This window comes from Anolis carolinensis, chromosome 2, assembly GCF_035594765.1.
Source record: "Anolis carolinensis isolate JA03-04 chromosome 2, rAnoCar3.1.pri, whole genome shotgun sequence".
Taxonomy (NCBI): Eukaryota; Metazoa; Chordata; class Lepidosauria; order Squamata; family Dactyloidae; genus Anolis; species Anolis carolinensis.
In genome coordinates this window covers 198,379,618-198,403,657 of record NC_085842.1, presented here as the reverse complement: position 1 = coordinate 198,403,657, position 24,040 = coordinate 198,379,618, and the positions used below count along the sequence as shown (strand labels likewise).

The 24,040-nt window shown below is 41.7% G+C and overlaps 1 protein-coding gene across 1 annotated transcript in view; it reads right to left on the bottom strand.

Moving 5' to 3' along the window:
- abca1 (ATP binding cassette subfamily A member 1) overlaps positions 1 to 22,888 on the bottom strand; it is a 160,444-nt gene extending 137,556 nt beyond the window's left edge. Inside the window, exon 1 of the mRNA XM_008103698.3 lies at positions 22,687 to 22,888. The gene's annotated coding sequence lies outside the window, so the exon portion shown is untranslated. The remainder of the gene's footprint in view (positions 1 to 22,686) is intronic.
- Positions 22,889 to 24,040: the final 1,152 nt, after the last annotated feature.

Below are 24,040 nucleotides of genomic sequence, written 5' to 3'. Positions count from 1 at the left end.
CGTAGACACCTCCGAGGTCATGTGGCCAGCATGACTGCAATGGAGCGCTGTTACCTTCCCGCTGCAGCGGTACCTATTGATCTCCTCACATTTGCATGTTTTTGAACTGCTAGGTTGGCAAAAGCTGGGGCTAACAGCAGGAGCTCACTCCGCTCCCTGAATTCGAACCAGCAACCTTTTGGTCAGCAAGTTCAGCAGCTCAGCGGTTTAACCTACTGCGCCACCGGGGGGGGGGTGTCCAAATATAAATATAAATAAATATATAAATATAAATAAAGCTGTATTGTTCATAATAATTTTTATTAATTCAAAAATGGTTCCCTTCAACTTTGAGGAACTGGACACATCTAGAAATAAAATGAATATGGGTTTTAAATATCTTTAAATCATAAAATTGTAGGACTGAGGATAGATGGAGTTTTCTGTTTATTGGTTATCACACAAAGCAATAAGGGTGGCCATGACATACCTGATTATTGCAGCGATAATGTGTTGCCAAACTTATCACATACTTGCAGACTGAGCAACGAGTGGCTCCCCAGATTTAACAGGATTGCACGTTTCATTGTCCATCACCAGCCATGCAGGTGTGAGTCATAATCCAAACATAATCCTGATTTACTCTTATATATTAGAAACTAAGCTTGGCAACTCTAGAATCCAAACAGGAAGCACAGCCAGATAGGTGCCAGTTGTTTAGGACAGCCATTATTACTGCCAGCAAATCACATTGGAGTTCTTTCGCCATGAGTTTGAGGATCATCATATGAGAAACATAGGAGAGGACAATCTCATACTACTACTACTACTACTACTACTAATACTTTATTTATAACCCGCTTCCATCTCCCCGAGGGAACTTGGAGCGGTTCAAAATGGGGACCAAGCCTGATCAACAGATAAAACAGTACAACAGCATATATAATTAAAACAACAACAGTAAAATAACAATCATAAAATAAATAGGGCACTACTGTTGCACTATATTGCTCAGACACTATTGTTCCTCCTCCAATATATCTTTGGCACCTGCCCTTCTACTAATGCACAAAACCTACAAAAAGTGGATGCAGAGGAAATACTGAGTTACAGATCTCGTGAAATTGAACACTGGACCGCAACTGGGGGCCCATCTACACTGCCATATAAAATCCAGATTAGCTGCTTTGAACTGGATTATATGTCAGTGTAGACTCTGATTTCTTCTACACAGCCATATAATACAGAATATTAAATGTGTACGTTTTGTATGTTTCACGTGTTTTGATATGGTCAAAATTGACTAATAAATAAAGAGTTGATTTTTAAAAAAATACAGAATATCAAAGCAGATAATTCACATTATCTGTTTTGAACTGGATTATATGAGGTCCCTTCTACACTGTGATATAAAATCCAAATTAACTTCTTTGAACTGCAGACTCATATAATGTGCAATTTGAAGAGTTCTGTAACTCAGCATTTCCTCTGCATCCACTTTTTGTAGGTTTTGTGCATTAGTCGAAGAGCAGATGCCAAAGACATATCGGAGGAAGAATAACGGCATCTGAGCAATATAGCGCAACAGTAGCACCCTGTGTGATTGTCCTTTCCTCTGTTTCTCAGAAGATGATCCTCAAACTCATGGTGGAAGAACTCAAATGTGCAGTGCAGCTCCAGCCTTAGTTATCTAATGCTGTTGCTTATTTCATTCATTTACTATATTTATAAGCCACCATTTCTTCCAATATGGTATTCAAGTAGTCTGCCAAGGTGACTTCCATCTGAAACATGGCCATGTCCAACTCTGCCCTGGATTTAGGTCCGACCCTGAAAAGTCTGTTGCAAAAGACTGGAAAGGTACACAATTCAAGTACATTTATGCTGCGTGAGGCCACACAGCATTACTCTCTACGTAAGAACCAGTGATTATTATCTATCAAAAAATCTGCAAGGACTGGAATGATAATATCACTCCAAGGTCTTTGGCAAAAGTTATTTCCCAGCTAGCACCCTGTGATACTTTGAAATTAATCTGGGACCTTCTACATAAGTAGCATATGCTGGTCTACAAATATATTCTCAAACCTTTGAAAAATATATTTTGGATAGCAAATGGCTCTTGAATAACGTCTGGTGGATGAATGGCATAAGCACTTTGCATTGTTTTAAACTTTGTATATTGTATTTTATGACTATTTTATGACTATTTTATTATTGTTTTAACTGTTTTAATCATTTTAGTTTATTGTATATCTGTGTAACGGCATCAATTGCCACTTGTAAGCCGCCCTGAATCCCCTCGGGTGAGAAGGGCGGGGTATAAATAATTGAAATAAATAAATGAAATAAATAAATAAGTGCCAAATTATTATGCTGGCTGGGGGAATTCTAGGAACTATAGTCAGCCCTCCACATTTCCTGGTGTAAATTTAGGTAATTAGTTTATTCAGAGATTTGCTAAATAACGATCTCTCTAGAAATCGCCAGGTCCTCCAGTACAACTTTATGGTCAAGGTAAGGTGTACACTGACCATATAGTGGCACTGGAGGACCTAGAAATTCCTAGAAAGGTGTTCTTTCAGGTAACAAAAAATAGTGGGCTTCTTATGTGTTTTTCCCACTTTCATTGGGATCCTGTGACCCTAATCCTCATGAAGTGGAGTACCTACTGTATAGATGAATAAAGTACTCTCCAAAGCTCTGGATTTTCTACATCAGAATGCCGAGAGGAAAGCATTATGGGATTCAGTGCGCAGTCTCAGATGAGACCTCAAATACATAAATCCTGCTAATTGACTATTCATATATAAAATTTATGTCTTGTTGTTCCACCAAAAATGGTTAAGTATTAGAGCCTAATTATGTTTACGACCTCAAGCAACAAGCAAGTTCATATCTCAACCAAGATAACATTTATCTAAGCCTGTCAATTTTTAAAAGTCATTTAAATACATTAGCTTGAATAAAACAATTATGAAGATAGGCTACGTGCCAACCTGCCATAAGATTATTAACCTCCCTTTCTCGTGTCTACCTATCACGACAATAAGTAAATTGACTTCGAATGTCTATGACTTGATATGCTTTATGACAAGCATATTTTGATCCAACCTTTCTCCCAGTACTAGACTCAATGCAGCAAACATGATTTAGCTGCACTAAGGCAAAATGCAGCTAAACCATGTTTGATACAAAAGTTAAAAATGATTAAATATACAATTATATTAAAAACATTTTATAAACACATTAAAACATCTGTAGATGTTTTATGACACATCTGTGGTTTTTAATGATCTTTTTAGGGTGAAGGTATAGCACAACCCATTAAAGCTTGTTTCAGTTTTAGCCAATGCACCAGCTGTGCCCATTCCTAGAATTAAAAGATCTAAATATGGTAGCAAGTGCACTGGTAACCTCAAGGTTGGACATCTACAATACATATACATTGGACTACCTCTGTACCAAGTTTTAGAAGTGAGCATATAAAAGTAACTCCACTGGTTGCTAATTAATTTCTGGGAATTATATAGATCGAAACCACATTATATAGTACTATAGGTCCAGCCTTTTTCTAGGTAAAAGGTAAAGGTTTCCCTGACGTTAAGTCCAGTCATGTCTGACTCTGGGGGTTGGTACTCATCTCCATTTCTAAGCTGAAGAGCCGGCGTTGTCCGTAGACACCTCCAAGGTCATGTGGCCAGCATGACTGCATGGAGCGCCCTTACCTTCCCGCCAGAGCGCTACCTATTGATCTACTCACATTGGCATGTTTTCGAACTGCTAGGTTGGCAGAAGCTGGGGCTAACAGCGGGCGCTCATTCCGCTTCCAGGGTTTGAACCTAGCACCTTTCGGTCTTCAAGTTCAGCAGCTCAGTGCTTTATTAACACACTTCGCCACCGGGGCTCTTTTTTCTACTAGTGGAAAAAAAGAGTAGATGAAGAGCCAACCACGGTGACACAATGGGTTAAATCCTTGTGCTGCTGAACGGAAGATTGGCAGTTTGAATCCGCGTTATGGGGTGAGCTCCCGCTGTTAGCCCTAGCTCCTGCCAACCTAGCAGTTCAAAAACATGTAAATGTGAGTAGATAAATAAGTACCGCTTGGCGGGAAAAGGCAAAAAGACGCTCCAAGAAGTCATGCTGGCCACACAACCAGGAGGTGTCTACGGACAATGCAGGCTTCTCAGCTTGGATATGGATAAGAGCACCTCCCCCAGAGCCAGAGATGAGCACCACTTCCACAGCCGGAAATGAAAGGAGAAGCATTTGCTTTTGTCTGCGTATTTCTGTCTCATTATATTTTATTGTAAAAAGGCATTGAATGTTTGCTTGTGTCTGTTTATATGCTGTAATCCACTCTGAATCCCCTCAGGGAGAAGGGCGGAATACAAATAAAGTGTTGTTGTTGTGTTATAACCATGTTTTCCATCAAAGGAAGTTCTACAACTTGGGAGCAACCACCAAGAAGTCTCTGTTCTGTGGTCTCACCAGATGCATTTGTGATGATAGTGAGATGAAAACAAGGTCCTTCCTTGAAGATCTTAAAGGCATGCCGACTGACAGAGGCCATATTAATTTTAATATAAATTGTGCTCCAAAACAACAAATGCAATAAGTGGAAGAAAGATAATGTGTCTCTTTTTTTTCTTGTCAAGCATTGTGGTGAAGGTTCATTCACTGAAGTTTGTCATCTTGTTAAATTATGTTTCAAAGGGTACCTACTTGGGATACAACTTTCAAAATCTCCCAGCATTATATGTGGCAGGGGAATTCTGTGAGTTTGTGTCTAGAACAGTGATCTGTCTTTCTCAGTTGTGGCTAGAATGCAGCTCCCTTGCTGTGTCCCACACAAAAAAACAAACCAGAAAGCCTGATATCAGCACTAGAAGCTTATATGGGCATTTTCTTTTGGCATAAAGCCTATCAGAGGAACCCCATGGCCTCCCATGACAAATAAGGCCAAGCCTGATTGTGCCACATTCACTTCCACTCAACTCTGTATCTTCTTTAGAAATAGCAAGTCGTGGACATGACAAAATTTATTTATGTTGCACATTTTCTCTAAAAGGCTCAAGGCAACAAACCTTCCCATCACCACCACTGTAACTTTTTAGCAGTTTGATGAAGTAAGTCAGGCTGAAGAGAAATGAGCTAGCTGTAGAGCATTTAGTGAATTTCTTTGCTAAAGGTTTCCCCTTGACAGTAAGTCTAGTCGAGTCCGACTCTTGGGGGTGGTGCTCATCTCCATTTCTAAGCCAAAAAGCCGGTGTTGTCCGTAGACGCCTCCAAAGTCATGTGGCCGGCATGAATGCATGGGGCGACGTTACCTTCCCGCTGGATCAGTACCTATTGATCTACTCACATTTGTGTGTTTTCAAACATCTACATTGGAAGAAACTGGGGTTAACAACTGGAGCTCACCCCACTCAGCAGATACAATCTACTGACCTTTTGATCAGCAAGTTGTGCAGCTCAACAGTTCAACCCACTGTGCCACCGCAGCCCCTTGCTGAGGATACTGGAGTCTCCCAAGTCCCACTACTGCACTATCTCAAAAGTTAGCCAGAGCAGAATGCTAAAATATGAATTATACAAGTCCCAAACTTATATGAACATTACCCATGGGTCCGTCTCTCCATATCCAACAAAATATGTCCACTCCAAAAGATTTCTAGGTCTTTTAGCCTTGTAGGACTGGGCTGTGGCACGGCTGCCTAGTAGCCAGCTGCAATAAATCACTACTGGCCGAGAGGTCATGAGTTCGAAGCCAGCCCGGGTCAGATTAAGCCCCCTACCAATAATAGCCTAGCTTGTTCAAAAGACAGTTACATCTGTTGAGTAGAAAATTTAGGTACCATTTTATGCGGGAGGCTAATTTAACTAACCTATGACACCATAAAATCTTCTAGCAGCATGAGGAAGAATGAGGAAGCACTCCATCAAGGACTCGGTGTCACAAGTAGACGGTGAAGTGGCAGCTCCCCCTGTGGCCGGAATCAAGCAACCCTCATGAAGCTGGAAGCTGGAAAATATTAAATTGCCTCTGTGTCTGTCTATATATGTCATATGTCTAATGGCATTTAATGTTTGCCATGTATATGTGCATTGTGATTTGCCCTGAGTCCCCTTCGGGGTGAGAAGGGCACAATATAAATACTGTAAATAAATATATACATAAATAAATAAATACACTACCAAATAAAATCCAAATTATCTGCTTTGAATTGGATTATATGGCAGTGTTGACTCATATAAACCAGTTCAAAGCGGATAATCTGGATTTTACATGGCACTGTAGATGGGGCCCTAGACAGTTTCTCAAGAGGATACTTTTTAAAGAGTTTGCTAGAGTCTTCAGGGCGACTCTATGGCAACAATGAATGAAAGTTATTCATTTCAATAGGGTTCATTATTATCCACATTTTCTATTTCCACAGTGAATTCAAGAATATATTCACAATGAATATGGCAGTCACACTGTATTTTCAAACCACATTCTGTTTTTTTTCTTCTCTATATTCTCACAGGATCATTGTGTCCATAAAGTTCTGAAGCCTTCAAGAGAACTGCCAAACCAAAAATTTAAACACATTTGAGAGCTCTGTCCCTGAAGAATTATTGACCTTCTCTGAAAGCATGAAGTAAAGAAATGCAGAGTGATGTAATTTAATGTTTGGGGATCTAGCAACCCCATTACTTAAACCTCTTTAGGATTCTGAGCTCATAAAGCATCAGCTAGTGTTTTCCTTTAATTGGCTCATGAGCTCACTATAAATTGAAAAGCTTCCTACAAATCAAGTAATATTTTTTTAACTGACATTACATTTTATCCTCATAAAACCATGAAGCATCCAGAGGCAATTTTATGGTGCACCTCCATAAATGTTGAACTCTCAGATGTCATCAGTGAAGACTGGAGATGAGCATCAATCTGAAAGATTATTTTATGTTCCAGGAAGAAGGGATATGTTTCGCTTTCAGAAATAGCAAAACATTCTGACAAAAAGATGTTTAAAAATCATCATCTCTAAGATTGATGCTCATCTCCAGTCTTCACTGATGACATCTGAGAGTTCAAATCCCGGGAGCAGAGTGAGCGCCTGCTATTAGATCCTGCCAACCTAGCAGTTCGAAAACATGCAAATGTGAGTAGATCAATAGGTACCGCTCCGGTGGGAAGGTAATGGCGCTTCATGCAGTCATGCTGGCCACATGACCTTGGAGGTGTCTACAGACAACGCCGGCTCTTTGGCTTAGAAATGGAGATGAGCACCAATCCCCAGAGTCAGACATGACTGGACTTAACATCAGGGGAAACCTTTACCTTTACCTTAAAGGTGGTACATAAGACTGACGGTAATATAACATGGAGAGAAGAACAGACCGTAAGCTTCACCAATCAATGACGGATATAATACTGGAAGTTATGATGATGCAGTCGAAAAGCCACTATTAAAGGCATCATTAACGGAGATTCTCTAACTCACCCAAGATGCAATTTGCTTTATGTGTGTAATGAGATCTCCAATACTCCTAACCACACTCTTTCCCAACACTTAAATGCTGCCATCTATTGTGGGTGAAATCAGGTCTGATCAAGGAAATGTACATAAAATATTCAATTAATAACATCTAGCTTTCTCTGTTTTGGTTTTGCTATTTATTAAGATCAGCAAAAGCAAATTCGGTTCCAAGAAAGTTAAACTGAATTCCAACATCAGTCCTCCAGATGACAAGACCAGTGTAATGTTTTTCATTTTTATATTGTACAATTGTAGACATAACTGTAAGAGCAACTTTTTCTCTGTGGCAATGTAAAATAATCCACAAAACCCTTGAGTTCCTTGGAAGCCGACCAAAGCGTTCTTTAAAAACAAGTTGCCTAACATTATTGTTCTTTCTCCGCAGTTCAGCACAGAAACAGGAACACATCTGGTGAATTCCAGGGAGCTTTCATACTTCTTACAGGGAACAGGGAGGCCCAGCAGAACTGGCCAGAATGCCATCGAGCTAAATAGCTACTAGATATGACGTCCACATACTACCCTGTTTCCCCGAAAATAAGACATCCCCTGAAAATAAGACCTAGTAGAGATTTTGCTGAATTGCTAAATATAAGGCCTCCCCTGAAAGTAAGACCTAGCAAAGGTTTTGTTTGGAAGCATGCCCACCAAACAGAACACCAGAGCATGAAGGATCAGTAAATGTACATAACATAGATTGTTGTACATGGAAATAATGGTAGGAACAAGAAATTATTGATAGGATTCACAGTTTTTCTGGTTATGCTGATTTGTGATGACAACTACTGTACAGTATATAATAAATGTTCATTTTTTTTCATTCAACAATAAATGTGAATTCTTCTTCATGGAAAAATAAGACAACCCCTGAAAATAAGACCTAGCACATCTTTGGGAGCAAAAATTAATATAAGACACTGTCTTATTTTTGGGGAAACACGGTAACTCCAGGATCAGAGGCAACATGCTGGTTGCTCCAATTATCACTGGGGCCCCATCTAAATTGACCATATAATGTAGTACCATAAATTTTTTTTTCGTGTCAGGAGCAACCGGAGTTGCTTCTGGAGTGAGAGAATTGGCCGTCTGCAAGGACGTTGCCCAGGGGACGCCCGGATGTTTTGACGTTTTCACCATCCTTATGGGAGGCTTCTCTCATGTCCCCGCATGGAGCTGGAGCTGATAGAGGGAGCTCATCCGTGCTCTTTTCGGGTGGTACCATAATAATATAATGTAGTACTCTAAATACCTTTGCAGAAGCATACAAGAAGCCTCTCATTGAACATCGAGAAAACCAAAGTGCTCTTTCACAGGCACCAGCAGCCAATCCCTTTGCAATACAAATACAGCTTAATGGTGTAACATTAGAAAATGTTGACCATTTCCGCTACCTTGGCAGCCACCTCTCCACAAAAGTCAACATTGACACTAAACTACAACACCGCCCGAGCTCTGCGAGTGCAGCATTTCTCCGAATGCAGCAGAGTGTTTGAGGATTGCGACATCCATAGGGATACCAAGGTGCTTGTTTATAAACCTATTGTCATCCCAACCCTGTTATATGCCTGCAAAACATGGATTGTCTACAGACGTCACACTCAACTCCTGGAGCGATTCTATCAGCGTTGTCTCAGAAAAATCCTGAAAATCTCTTGAGAAGACAGGCGGACAAATGTCGGCGTGCAGAAAGAAGTAAAGACCACCAGTATTGAAGCGATGCTCCTATGCCATCAACTCCACTGGACTGGCCACATTGTCCGAATGCCTGATCACTGTCTCCCAAAGCAGTTACTCTATTCCCAACTCAAGAATGGGAAACATAATGTTGGTGGACAGAAAAAGAGATGTAAAGATGGGCTCAAAGCCAACCTTAAAAACTGTGTCATAGAACCCGAGAACTGGGAAACCCTGGCCCTTGAGCGCTCTAATTGAAGGTCAGCTGTGACCAACAGTGCTGTGGAATTCAAAGAGGCATGAATGGAGGGCGAAAGGGAGAAACGTGCCAAGAGGAAGGCATGTCAAGACAACCCTGACCAGGACCGCCTTCCGTCTGGAAACTGATGTCTTCACTTTGGAAGAACATGCGGGTCAAGAATAGGTCTCCAGATTTTCTGGCTACCAGTATTAAAAAACTCCAAAGGATAGTAAATAAGGAGCAGCACTTGCAAAACAGAAGAATTCCAGGCAGGACAATCAGGGGCAGCTAACGACTCTGGACAAAGGATACCCCAGGCCAGGATGTGAGGCTGGGAAGGCCATTTAATGCTAACAAAGGTGATTAATTATAACATTCACACTGGCCTCCAACAGACAAGAGTTCTTCTCCCCACCCAGGAACTTCCACAGATATATAAACCATCCTTGCTTAGTTTCTCCATACCTCACAACCTTTGAGGATGTCTGCCATAGACGTGGGTGAAACGTCAGGAGAGAATACTTTTGGAACATGGCCATACAGCCCGGAAAACATACAACAACCCTTTGGACTTCAACTCTGGAAGTTGCAATCCCCATTCAGCCTTGAAAGGAAACCCACTGGGTGACATTGGGCGAGTCACACTCTCTCAGCCTTAGGGGGTGGTGGTGACCAACCCCATCCCAAGAAATCCCTAAAGTTTCTGGAGTATAACAACTACCTTCAAAGTAAGTACCACACAATTAAACAGGAAATAACACTTTCAAACCAGGAACAAAGAATTTACCTTACTTTTTATTTTACATAGTGTTATATTAATACAGTGCTTCCCAACATTTGGGCCTCCAGGTGTTTTGGACTTCAAATTACAGAAATCCCAGCCAGCTTACCAGCTGTTAGGAACTGTAGGAACTCCAAAACACCTGGAGACCAAAGTTTGGGAATCACTGTATTAACGAAATAGTCCAGAAGATACAGGAATATTTATTTTGCCATGTCAAATATTCTAAAATTCCAGTACTTAAAATTACTTAAGGGGAATGTTTATATTTGTTTGCCTAATAGGGCAATGCCATTGTCCATGCATTCAGAAGCTTGGGAACTTCCAACAAACATAGATTAATGGCAGGTTGGAAAAATATCCCTGTTCCCTAACTCTGTCAGCAAAAGCTGAACATCAAAAGAGATTGGAGGGGGAAGACATATAGGGATTCTTCAAATTCTTCAGCAAGACTAACACACAAGAATAAGATAAAGAAACTTGAAAGGGTTTTTCCGAAAAAGGAGACATTCAGCAGAAACTAAACATTTTTGCATTGTTTGAATATAGATAAAGTATAAATATTCAGTGTGCAAGACACAAGAGCACATATGCTCAGCATTTTAGTCCATCCTATAAGCTGGATAAGGAGCCCGGTGGCGAAGTGTGTTAAAGCACTGAGCTGCTGAACTTGCAGACCGAAAGGTCCCAGGTTCAAATCCCAGGAGCGGAGTGAGCGCCCGCTATTAGCTCCAGCTTCTGCCAACCTAGCAGTTCGAAAACATGCAAATGTAAGTAGATCAATAGGTACCGCTCCGGCGGGAAGGTAACGGCGCTCCATGCAGTCATGCCAGCCACATGACCTTGGAGGTGTCTACAGACAACGCCGGCTCTTCTGCTTAGAAATGGAGATAAGCACCAACCCCCAGAGTCAGACATGACTGGACTTAACGTCAGGGGAAACCTTTACCTTTACCTATAGGCTGGATAAAGAAGGATACAGATTGAATGGCATAATAATGGATCTGATTTCTAATTTAAACTAGAGTAATACACATTAATACTTTCTACATTTCTGCTTCTGTGAAAAATAAAATAGCATATCTATCTATCTCTACCTATCTCAGGGGTCCCTGATGTATATCAGAGGTCGCTTGATGTTACAAACCAATCAGATTGACATGCATGCCGTATCCCTACATCAGGATTAGCACCCGTGAGGAAGGAATGTGCATTCTGACAATATAGTACTTCCGTGACATAGAATATCTACTCCATGGGAGATGTATATGTGAACAATCACACGGTATCATTCCTGCATGAACCAATTTCATAGCAAAAACTTTAATCTATTAAATACCCTAAAAGCGCCAAATTGATCGGGTCTCCATAAATGGAAAGGCAACTTGAAGGCAGGTAAGTAAAGGTAAAGGTTTCCCCTTGACATTAAGTCCAGTCGAGTCCGGGGTGGTGCTCATCTCCATTTCTAAGCCAAAGAGCCAGCGTTGTCCATAGACACCTCCTAGGTCATGTGGCCAGCATGACTGCATGGAGCACCATTACCTTCCTGCCAGAGTGGTACCTATTGATCTATTCACATTGGCATGTGTTCGAACTGCTAGGTTGGCAGAAGCTGGGGCTAATTACAGGAGCTTATCCCACTCCACGGATTCAAACCGCCGACTTTTCGGTCAAGAAGTTCTGCGCCTCAGTGGTTTAACTCGCTATACCACTGCAGTCCCCTTTCTATGAAGACAAAGATACACAAAAAAACATAAAAAGCTGATTGAAACGAAAAAGCAAATACCAGAAGCAACACAGGCTTTTCTGCTCACCATACTATACACAGGCTTTGTGCAGATCCCACACAACCCCATGCAAATCGACACTATCAATCTCTGTACTATCTATGACCCTCATTGGAATGAAAGCCAACTTCAGCTGGTAATACTCAAGCCATTTTAAAATGCCCTTCTCGCCCCACATTGGCACTCAGATGTACCCCCAAATAGGTTAAGACTGGATTAAATATGTTTTTATGCCATGCATTAAACCAGAGGTGTCCAAATATGTTTAGTTAATCATTAAAAACATAGCAGACCAAATGGGTATTTACAGTGTAAATATATTGGCATATTGCTAAATCCTCAGTGTGGTGCCTTTTTGAGTTATTGGAGATCCCTAGCAAACAATATTACCATTCACTCCCAAATTATCATTTGTTGCTGTTGTGAGTGCAGAAATTGTTTGTGAGTTATGGCAAGACTGTTGCAAGGTTTTCTTGGTAAGATTTCTTCAGAGACTGTTGGCCATGATTTTTCTCAGGCCCCTTCTACACTCCCAAATAAAATCCAGATTATTTGCTTTGAACTGGATTATATGGCAGTGTAGATGCATATAATCCAGTTCAAAGCAGATAATCTGGATTATCTGCTTTGATCATCTGGATTATATGGCAGTGTAGAAGGGCCCTCACAGGCGGAGAAAGCATGACTTGCCCAGGGTCCCACAAGGAGTTTCCATGGCCAAGTGAAGCTTTCAAGTATGGGATGCTGTGAGTTTTCTGGGCTGTATGGCCATGTTCCAGAAGCATTATCTCCTGACGTTTCACCCACATCTATGACAAGCATCCTCAGAGGTTTTGATGTCTGTTGGAAACTAGGAAAATGAGGTTTATGTATCTGTGGAATGTCCAGGGTGGGAGAAAGAACTCTTGTCTGTTGGAGACAAGTATGAGTATGAATGTTGTAATTTGCCACCTTGATTACCACTGAATGGTCTTCCAGCTTCAAAGCCTGGCTCCTTGCCTGGGGGAATCCTGTTTGGAATTCTACTAAATGCAGCACTCAAACACGAATCAAGGGACATCAAAGACACTGCAAACTAATTCAACCAGAGAAGTAAGCCATAGCAGAGTACTATATGAACTAACTTGGACACAGCATATTATTTGGGAACACAGAAATGCTGGACCGCTCTAACAACCACCTTGTCAGACTACACAGAGAAGCCACTGAAATTCACAAGCATGTGGACAATTTCAACAGAAAGGAGGAAACCATGCAAATGAACAAAATCTGGCTACCAGTATTAAAAAAAGTATAAAATTGGGACAGTAAATAAAGAACAACACTCAGAAGACAGGAGAATACCAGACAGGAAACAATCAGGGCCAGCTAAAATCTCCCAACAAAGGATTCCTCCAAGCAGGAAGCAGCCAAGTTTTGAAGCTGTGAGGCCATTCAATGCTTATTAAGCTGGCCAACTGCAACATTCACACTTGCCTTCAACAGAGAAGAGTTCTTTCTCCCACCCTGGACATTCCACAGATACCTCACTTGCCTAGTTTCGAACAGACCTCACAACCAATGAGGATGCCTGCGGGTGAAACGTCAGGAGAGAATGCTTCTGGAATACAGTCATACAGCCCAGAAAACTCACAACAACCCAGTGATTCTGGCCATGAAAGCCTTCGACAATACGTTTCAGGTATGATTTCCAGAGCCATAGGAACCCCAGTGGCGAAGTGTGTTAAAGCACTGAACTGCTGAGGTTCAAATCCTGGGAGTGGAGTGAGCGCCTGCTGTTAGCTCCAGCTTCTGCCAACCTAGCAGTTCGAAAACATGCCAATGTGAGTAGATCAATAGGTACTGCTCCGGTGGGAAGGTAACGGCGCTCCATGCAGTCATTCCGGCCACATGACCTTGGAGGTGTCTACGGACAACGCCGGCTTAGAAATGGAGATGAGCACCAACCCCCAGAGTCAGACATAACTGGACTTAACGTCAGGGGAAACCTTTACCTTTTTTCCAGAGCCATAATGCTCAAAACAGTATACCACAAGTATCGCCTACAGTTAATTGGTTGAAGCTTTGTCTAATTGATTGTCTTAATGATCTGCCCATTAAAATTTTTAGAAGTGTGAAAACATCTTTGATTGTATGCATGCTTCCAAAAGACATTGAAGCACATAATTCCCATTTTCTCCTTTCTAAAGCACCTCTCAACAGCCTGTTAAAAATCAAAACCAGACTTTATCAGGAAATGCACCCTGGACCCTGCCATTGGGACTGTGATCAACTTCAGTTTGTTTTTCCAGAAAAATGTGCCGCTAAGCAGCTCTAACCCACATCTACAGAAGGGCTCTCTTTCTCGTGTAATGCATTAACCCCTTCAACACAACTGGTGTCACTCATCTTCTTTGTGGGCCTTTCCACAGCCCTATATCCCAGAATATCAAGGCAGAAAATCCCACAATATCTGCTTTGAACTGGGTTATCAGAGTCCACAGTGCCATATATTCCAGTTCAAAGCAGATAATGTGTTTATTCAGCTGTGTGGAAGGGGCCTGTGTCCCATCTTTCTTTTACGGGCCTCGACACAGGATCACATGCTTTCCTTGCAGGACTAGTCCTGTAAAAGTGCAAAAGGAACAGACTTTTTTCCTGTGTGACTCATACATTTGACAAAAGAAAGAGAGGAAAAAAGGAACCAAATATGTTCAAGACAATCTCTCTTAGGGCCCTTCCAGACAAGCCCTATACTATCCCAGGATCTGATCCTAGGTTTTCTGTTTATCCCAGATTATCTGGCAGTGTGGACTCATATAATCCAGTTTAATGCAGAAAACCTGGGATCAGACCCCAGGTTTGACTGGAAGGGCCCTGAGAGTTGAAGTCCAAGACAATTGGAGGACCAATGTTTGGGAAAACACTGGTTGGATCTACGGTAAAGGTAAAGGTTTCCCCTTGACATTAAGTCCAGTTGTGTCCGACTCTGAGGGTTGGTGCTCATCTCCATTTCTAAGCCGAAGAGCCAGCGTTGGCCATAGACACCTCCAAGGTCATATGGCCAGCATGACTGCATGAAGAGCCATTACCTTCCCGCTGGAGCGGTACCTATTGATCTACTCACTTTTCATATTTTCGAAGTGCTAGGTTGGCAGAAGCTGGAGCTAACAGCGGGCGCTCAATCCGCTCCCTGGATTCGAACCTGTGACCTTTCAGTCTGGAAGTTCAGCAGCTCAGAGCTTTAACACGCTGCTATGAACTGGATTGTGTGAGGGCGCTTCCGAACAGCCATATAACCCAGAATATCATGGCAGAAAATCCCACATTACAGTAGAGTCTCACTTATCCAACATCCATGGGCTGGCAGAACGTCGGATAAGCGAATATGTTGGATAATAAGGAGGGATTAAGGAAAAGCCTTTTAAACATCAAATTAGGTTATGATTTTACAAATTAAGCACCAAAACATATTATACAATAAATTTGACAGAAAAAGTAGTTCAATACTCAGTAATGCTATGTAATAATTACTTTATTTATGAATTTAGCACCAAAATATCACGATATATTGAAAACATTGACTACAAAAATGTGTTGGATAATCCAGAATGTTGGATAAGTGAGTGTTGGATAATACTCTTCTGTATTTGCTTTGAACTGGGTTAGCTGAGTCCACACTGCCATATACTTCAATTCAAAACAGATAATGTGGGATTTTATTCAGCTGTGCGGAAGGGGCCTGACTCTACACTACCAGAAAATCTGGGATAAACAGATAATCTGGCATCAAATCCTGGGATATAGGGCGGTGCAGATCCAACCACTGATCTAGAGCATCAGATGAGAATATGGAACAGTTGCATTGAAGTTCGATTGCAGTTAATGGCAGATCATTTATAGCCTTACCAAGATGACATAAAAGAATTTCCATCTTAGAAACAGAATTGCAGCACAAAAGTGCCCGGCTTCCTGTAACAACATGCTCCTTAAACCTGGCCTAAATCTGATGGCTAATACAAAACAGTGCTGGCTATTGTGTGCCTTCAAACAGTTTCTGACTCATAGAGGCCCTAAGGTAAACCTATCAGAGAGTTCTCTTAGCAAGATTTGTTCTGAGAGCGATGGGGGTTGCCTTTGCCTTTCTTTCTGGCTGAGAGTGTGTGACTTGTTCACAGCCATATAACCCAGAATATCAAGGCAGAAAATCCTACAATATCTGTTTTGAACTGGGTTATCGGAGTCCACACTGCCATATAATAATAATGATAATGATAATGTATTTATAACCCACCCTGTCTCCCCAAGGGGACTCAGGGCAGTTTCCATCAAAAGTGGCAAACATCCAAAGGCATAATAAGACAGACAAACAACAAATAAATCAACACAATAAATAAACAATATCAATATAAACTTCAAATAACTAACCAATAATAGCCAAAAAGTAAGAACTAAAATAAACGTAAGACATCACATCACACACATTTCCAGTTCAAAGCAGAAAATGTGAAATGTTATTCAGATTATATGCTTTAAACCGGATTTTATGAGTTTCCACGACCAGATAATCTGTGATCAGATCCTGGGATATAGGGCCCTTCCAAACAGGCCCTATATCCCAGGAACTGATCCCAGGTTTTCTGTTTATCTCAGATTATCTGGCAGTGCGGACTCATATAATCCAGTTTAAAGCAGAAAACCTGGCACTATTTATTATCAAACATACTCCTTTTTCAAAAGAGCAGCCCATTTTATGTTTTCCGTCGCCCATATTTAACAGTCCACGAGGCAGAAAATTGACCAACAGGAATTTCCCAACTCTGCTACAGTTCTCCCCCCCTCCCCAAAAAAAGGCACCATTTCACATAGACATGCAAAGGACCAAACGTCTACACAGAGAAGCCATTGGAATCCACAAGCATGTGGGCAATTTCAACAGAAAGGAGGAAACTATGAAAATGAACAAAATCTGGCTCCCAGTATTAAAAAAAATATCTAACATCAGGACAGTAAATAAAGAACAACACTCTGAAAACAAAGGGATTCCAGACAGGAAACAATCAGGGCCAGTTAACACCTCCCAACAAAGGATTTCCCCAGGCAGGAAGCAGCCAAGCTTTGAAGCTGCAAGGCTATTCAATGCTAATCAAGCTGACCAACTGCAACATTCACACTTGCCTCAAACAGACAAGAGTTCTTTCTCCCACCTTGGCCATTCCACAGATATATAAACCCCACTTGCCTAGTTTCCAACAGAGCTCACAACCTTTGAGGATGCCTGTGGGTGAAATGTCAGGAGAGAATGCTTCTGGAATACAGTCATACAGCCCAGAAAACTCATAGCATCCCAGTGATTCCAGCCATGAAAGCCTTCAACAACACAAAGGACTGAAAGGTGAATTTTGGAGAACTGGGAAGCATTTCCTGATCTCCAGAGTTACATTTTCATTGGAATTCTACCCTTCCCATTCCTTCCCAGCCCTGACTCACTAGAGCGAGAAAAGGATGCAAGGAGTTTCACAACAGGGATGTGGGATGGGAGAGCAATAGACAACAATATTACCAAATAGGAATTATTTTTGCCCTCTTCCTCTGAGGCTTCCCCTGGCAAATAACTTTTTTTCAGACCTGAATTTCTCCATGCCTTGGCTGAACTCCTTGCTGAAGTTCAGGTGTGCTCCCAAAATTGATGGATTGGCAGGCATCATATACATACGTGATATATGTGCCCTCGGATTGCTCATCAATATAGGGCAACCATATACATTTCATAGGGTTTTTTTAAGCATGGTATACTTCAAAGTGGTTTAGCCAGTTCTTTACTTTGGAAGACAGCCTACAGGGAAGATAGTGAGCTTTAAATATTATTTTAATTGTACAGTAGAGTCTCACTTATCCAAGCTAAACGGGCCGGCAGAAGCTTGGATAAGCGAATATCTTGGATAATAAGGAGGGATTAAGGAAAAGCCTATTAAACATCAAATTAGGTTATGATTTTACAAATTAAGCACCAAAACATCATGTTATACAACAAATTTGACAGAAAAAGTAGTTCAATACGCAGCAATGTTATGTTGTAATTACTGTATTTACAAAATTAGCACCAAAATATCACATTGTATTGAAAACATTGACTACAAAAATGGCTTGGATTATCCAGATGCTTGGATAAGTGAGACTCTACTGTATTTATTATATTTTAACTCTATATCCACTCACAAATATTTAATTGTTTTTACTGTATTTCTTCCATTCAAAGATGCACTTTCCCCCCATATAACCATTTCCAAAAATGAGATGCATCTTGGAATCACAGGTGTCTCCTATGTCTTTTTCTTGGTGATGGTGGTACCGAAATAGGGTGCACCTCACCACTGAAAAACTGTCTTACAATTGAAGAAATAACAGTATTTTTTTGTTTTTGTCTTAATCAAAGTTTTTATGAGGTTGTGTTATATGATTTTTAGATGCCTTGACTCCCTATGGGGAGAAAGGTGGGAGAGAAATAAATGTTGTTGATGTTGTAATTATTACACTATGTAACACAATTTCTTTTCCTGGCTTATAAATGTCATTTCCTAATTGGTTCTATCATCAAAACATGGGAAACGTTTATTAAACTGCAAAAACTTTGTTTTGGTGGGATATCCTACAGCACATTTTGCTACAGTTTTTCAATAAATATCTCATAATCAATTCTCAACCAATTCAACCGAGTTTGTGGCAGCCACAAAAACAAAGTTTCTGGAGGATAAAAACTACTTTCAAAGTAAGTGTTATACAATTAAATAAGAAATAACACTTTCAAACCAGGAACATAATTTTTTTCAAATTTCGTTACACTTTTATTATTGTATTGTCGAAGGCTTTCATGGCCGGGATCACAGGGCTGTTGTATGTTTTCTGGGCTGTATGGCCATGTTCCAGAAGTATTTTCTCCTGACATTTCGCCCACATCTATGGCAGGCATCCTCAGAGGTTGTGTTATTATTTTGTCCCTAACAAAAGTACAATGGGCCTTTGGTCTCTGCTGAGATTTGGTTCCAGGATTGGGTGCCTTTAGAGCAGGGGTCCCCAAACTTTTTAAGCAGAGGGCCAGTCCACAAATCCTTCAGACTGTTGAAAGACCAAGTTATCATTTGAAAAAAAATATGAACAAATTCCAATGCACACTGCACATGTCTTATTTGTAGTGCAAAAACAACAAGAACAATGAAAGAACAATGAAAGAGTAATACAATATTTAAAAATTAAAACAATTTTAACCAACATACATTTATCAGGATTTCAATGGGAAGTGTGGGCCTGCTTCTGGCCAATGAAATAGTCAAATTAATTAGGATTGTTGTTGTTGTTGTGTGCCTTCAAGTCATTTCAGACTTTGGGCAAGCCTAAGTCTAAAATTTATTTATTATTTATTGCTTTACTATATTTCTTTACAACATTTGTATCACACCCTTCTCACCCCAAAGGGGACTCAGAGTGGCTTACAAATTATATGTACATACAATATATTATATTATTAGCATAGCACACTATTAGCATTATATATTACTATATTGAACTTTACCACTATACTCTAATATTATTAGTAATATATAATATATAATTAATACTATTATATGGTATTATTATTAGTGTTATATTTTATTACATTATATTATTATACAATATATTTTATTATAAAACTGAGGGCAGGGGCCAGGTAAATGACCTTGGAGGGCCGCATGTGACCCCCGGGCCTTAGTTTGGGAACCCCTGCTTTAGAGTATGAGTACAAACAATACAAATACAAACAATGTGTCTTTTACCAGTACAGTATTTAAAAACTCTCAAATCACTAAATAAAGAACAGCACTCAGAAGACAGGGGAATTGCAGGCAAGAAACAATCAGGGCCAGTGAACACCTCCCAACAAAGGATTCCTACAGGCAGGAAACAGCCAGGCTTTGAAGCTGCTAAGCTATTCTATGCTAATCAAGCGGGCCAATTGCAACATTCATAGTTGCCTCCAACAGACAAGAGTTCTCCCACCTTATTCAGCCAGATATATAAATCCCACTTGCCTAGTTTCCAACACCTCACACCTCTGAGGATGACTGCCATAGATGTGGGCAAAATGTCAGGAGAGAATGCTTCTGTAACATGGCCATACAGCCTGGAAAACTCACAGCAACCCAGTGATTCCGGCCATGAAAGCCTTCGACAACACAATGTGTTCTTGATCTCCGCTGGGATTCGGTTTCAGGACATCCCATTGTATAAAATTATGTATGCAAAGGCCGTTTCTGATATAACATGGCAAAATCAAAGTTTGCATTAGGAGGACTTTTCTTTTGCATATTTTCAAGCAGTTGATGGTTGAAGCTGTAGACACAGGATCCACACATATGGAAGCCTGACTGCACATACATGTGTGTTTGTATGCCTTCTAATCACCTTAGGGTGACCCTGTGGATTTCCGAGGATTTTCTTAGGCAAAGACTAGCCAGAGGTGGCTTTGCTTGCATATATGCAGCTTAAAGTAAGCCCTAGCCTGGCAAAAACCTACACAGACAGCCATACAGGCACTTGCCCGGCTTCTGGCTTTCATTAAGCTCTCCTTCCATGCCGGGGTTACTCTCGGTCATTTCGTGCAACTTGGAGCTGTGTGAGGTTTTTTTTTTTTTGTCTTGTGCCTTTTTCTCTGTCAGTACAGGTTTTCGCCTCGTCTCAGCAGCCCCAACTGGAGGCTCCTTCCGAGAAAGCAGCAGAAGGGGAAAAAAAGTATTTGCGAAAGATAAAGAAAAAAAGAAAGAAAGAAAAGTGTGTGTGAGAGAGAGAAAGGAAGAAAAGTGTATGGAATGAAGGAAGGATTATGTTTATATCACACCTTATTTATGGAGGATGGTTTTTGTGTCAATTCAATATGTCTCATTTTGCTTCCATACTGATTTTGTATCGTTACATTTTTGCTGATCTAATTTCAAATTGATTGTTAGTCTTATTACTGTGTTGTCGAAGGCTTTCATGGCCGGACTCACTGGGTTGCTGTGAGTTTTCCAGGCTGTATGGCCATGTTCCAGAAGCATTCTCTCCTGACGTTTTGCCCACATCTATACCAGACATTCTCAGAGTTTGTGATGTGTTGAAAACTAGGCAGGTGGGGTTTATATGTCTATTGAAAGTCCAGGGTGGGAGAAAGAACTGTTGTCAGCCTGAGGCAAGTGTGAGTGTTGAATTGGCCACCCTGATTAGCACGGAAAAGCCTTACAGTTTCAAAGCCTGGCTGCTTCTTGCCTGGGGGAATCCTTTGTTGGGAAGTCCTAGCTGGCCCTGATTGTTTCCTGTCTGGAATCCCCATTTTCAGGGCCAGCTAACACCTCACAGCAAAGGATTCCCCCAGGCAGGAATCAGCTAGGTCTTGAAGCTGCCTGGGGGAATCCTTTTTTGTGAGGTGTTAGCTGGCCCTGGAAACAGGGGAATTCCAGACAGGAAACAATCAGGGCCAGCTAGCACCACCCAATAAAGGATCCCCCAGGCAGGAAGCAGCCAGGCCTTGAAGCTGCAACGCTTTCCAATGCCAATCAAGGTGATTAATTGCAAGATTCACACTTGCCTCCAACAGACAAAGGGTTCTTTCTCCCACCCTGGACCTTCCACGGATATATAAACCCCCCTTTGCTTAGTTTCAACAGACCTCACAACCTCTGAGGGTGCTTGCCATAGATGTGGGCGAAACGTCAGGAGAGAATGCTTCTGGAACATGGCCATACAACTCGGAAAACTCATAGCAACCCACTTCCTATATGTCTTTCTTCCTTTTCTTTTACATGCCCAGTTTCCAATGCTTGATGTCAATGAAGCTTGTGGCTACATCAACACCATAGAAAATAAGTGAGGCGTTTGGGGAGCTGAACAACGAGAGTCTTAAGCGATAGGTGCTTGAGCGATTTGTACATCTCTACTTATAGAATCAATGCAGTTTGATTCCACTTTCATTGCCAGGGCTCAATGCTAAGGGTTCCTGGGAGTTGTAGCCCGGTGAGGCACCAGCACTCTTGAGCAGAGAAGGCTAAAGTTGAGGTAAAACTATAGCATTCCCATAGCATTGAGCCATGGCTGGGAAAGTGGGACCAAACTGCATTGATTCTATAGTGGAGATGCAGGAGTGGCATTGTCCAACTTTCCAGACGTCTCACTTCCTAACCCATCACCGCTTTCTTTGTCCTTTCCAAGCCAGAAAGGACAAAGAAGACAGGGTTGGTGGGTTAGGGCTTTGATTCCCGCCTTTCCAGTAACTCCCATCCAAACAAACTCGACAACTTAAGGGCACAAGAAGACACCCTTGTCCCCGGGTTCGAATCCCGATGGCCCCAAATTGGGTCAGAAAAGCCTTGGGACACCAACGACTACATCCTCCCATATTGGTCTGCCTGAAGCGAATAGGACAAACAATTGACCAGGGAGGCAAGAGAAAGCACTCTGTATACACTCAGGGCCCTTCCAGACACCCTATATCCCAGAATATCAAGACAGAAAATCCCACAATATCTGCTTTGAACTGGTTTATCTGAGTCCACACTCGGATAATGTGGGATTTTCTGGTCTGGGTGTCTGGAAGAGCGCTGAGAAGAAATATCCCACCTCCGTTCTTGGTTGGGGGTGAGAAAACCCCTTCTGACTCTCCACCCCAAGTTTGCCCCCACTCCCTGCTGTTTTTATTGTTGTTTTGATTACCTCCTCGCCAGTTTGATGGGGAGGCGATCTTTCTCTCCCTCCCGGAGTAGATCGGAGAGCCAGTCAATGGAGGGCTTCTCCGGTCGTCCTTTGTGGCTCCCACCGACGAGGCTGGGGCCAAACCAGGGCCAGTCCCGCACCCGGAGCGCCTTATATAGATCCCGCCGGCGCTGCGCCGCGGAGGTTATTATCGGTCAAGCGCGGCTTCCTTTCTGCCGCTCTGTTTATGTGTGGCCGTCACTCAGCGGCGGCACGTGGAGGGCTGGGACCGCCTCTTAAAGGGGACGCGTACACGGCGGGTGGGGGTGGGAGAGCCCCCACCAGTCTCTGTTGTTGTTATTGTTGCCGTTGTGGGCCTTCCAAGTCCTTTTTTTACCCATGGGGAACCCCTAGACGTACCTACCCTAGGATTTCTTGGGGTGGGGTTGGCCATTGCCTTCCTCTGAGGCTGAGAGAGTGTAATAATAATAATAATAATAATAATAATAATAATAATAATAATAATAATAATAATAATAATAATAAAAAATTTCTGATTATGAATCTTCGTTGGTCAGCCAGTCGGGGTTCTGTTATCTGTGGGTCAGGGTACTCTTGTTTCCATAGCTGATGCATCCTTTTTTGGTAGCCACGCCTTTGAGGTTCAGATTTGTAGTAGCATTTCATAATTGTGCGGTTTTCTGGCATTGTATAGTTTTGCCGCTTCTGTGACTGTTCATTTGTATTTTGATTCCGTAGCTCACTTGTCGATGGATGTCCAGAATCAGCAGCATCCACCACGGTCCTTTTTATCCTGGGCGACGACCGAGCCAGTATAGACTTCATTTTGGTTTGATTCTCCATAATGCTAATGGGTTAGGTGCACTTGGTTCCACTCCTCAGCTGAGGCCTCTCTGGCTTGGTTGGACCTGCCAGTAGTTACACTACTGCCAGCACAGCCCTCAGTCATCATTGGAGTGGTTAAGCCCCCCCCCCCCCCCACGTCAAGGTGGCACCTCGGGGGGGGGGGGTGCCGAAACCCAGGAAAAATCATTGAAAGTGAGGTCATAAATATGCCTAATGGCCAAACAATAAAGTGTCACCAGCCAGAGGCCTATAAATATCTGGGCATATTACAGCTGGACAACATCAAGCATGAACATGTGGTGACTGTGGTCAGTAAAGAATATGCACAAAGGGTCAGAAAAATTCTCAAAAGCAAGCTCAATGGAGGCAACACCATCAAGGCCATAAACACCTGGGCCATACCTGTCATAAGATATACTGCTGGCATCATAAACTGGACACAGGTGGAACTGGACAATTTGGACAGAAAAACAAGAAAACTCATGACCATTCATCATTCACTGCACCC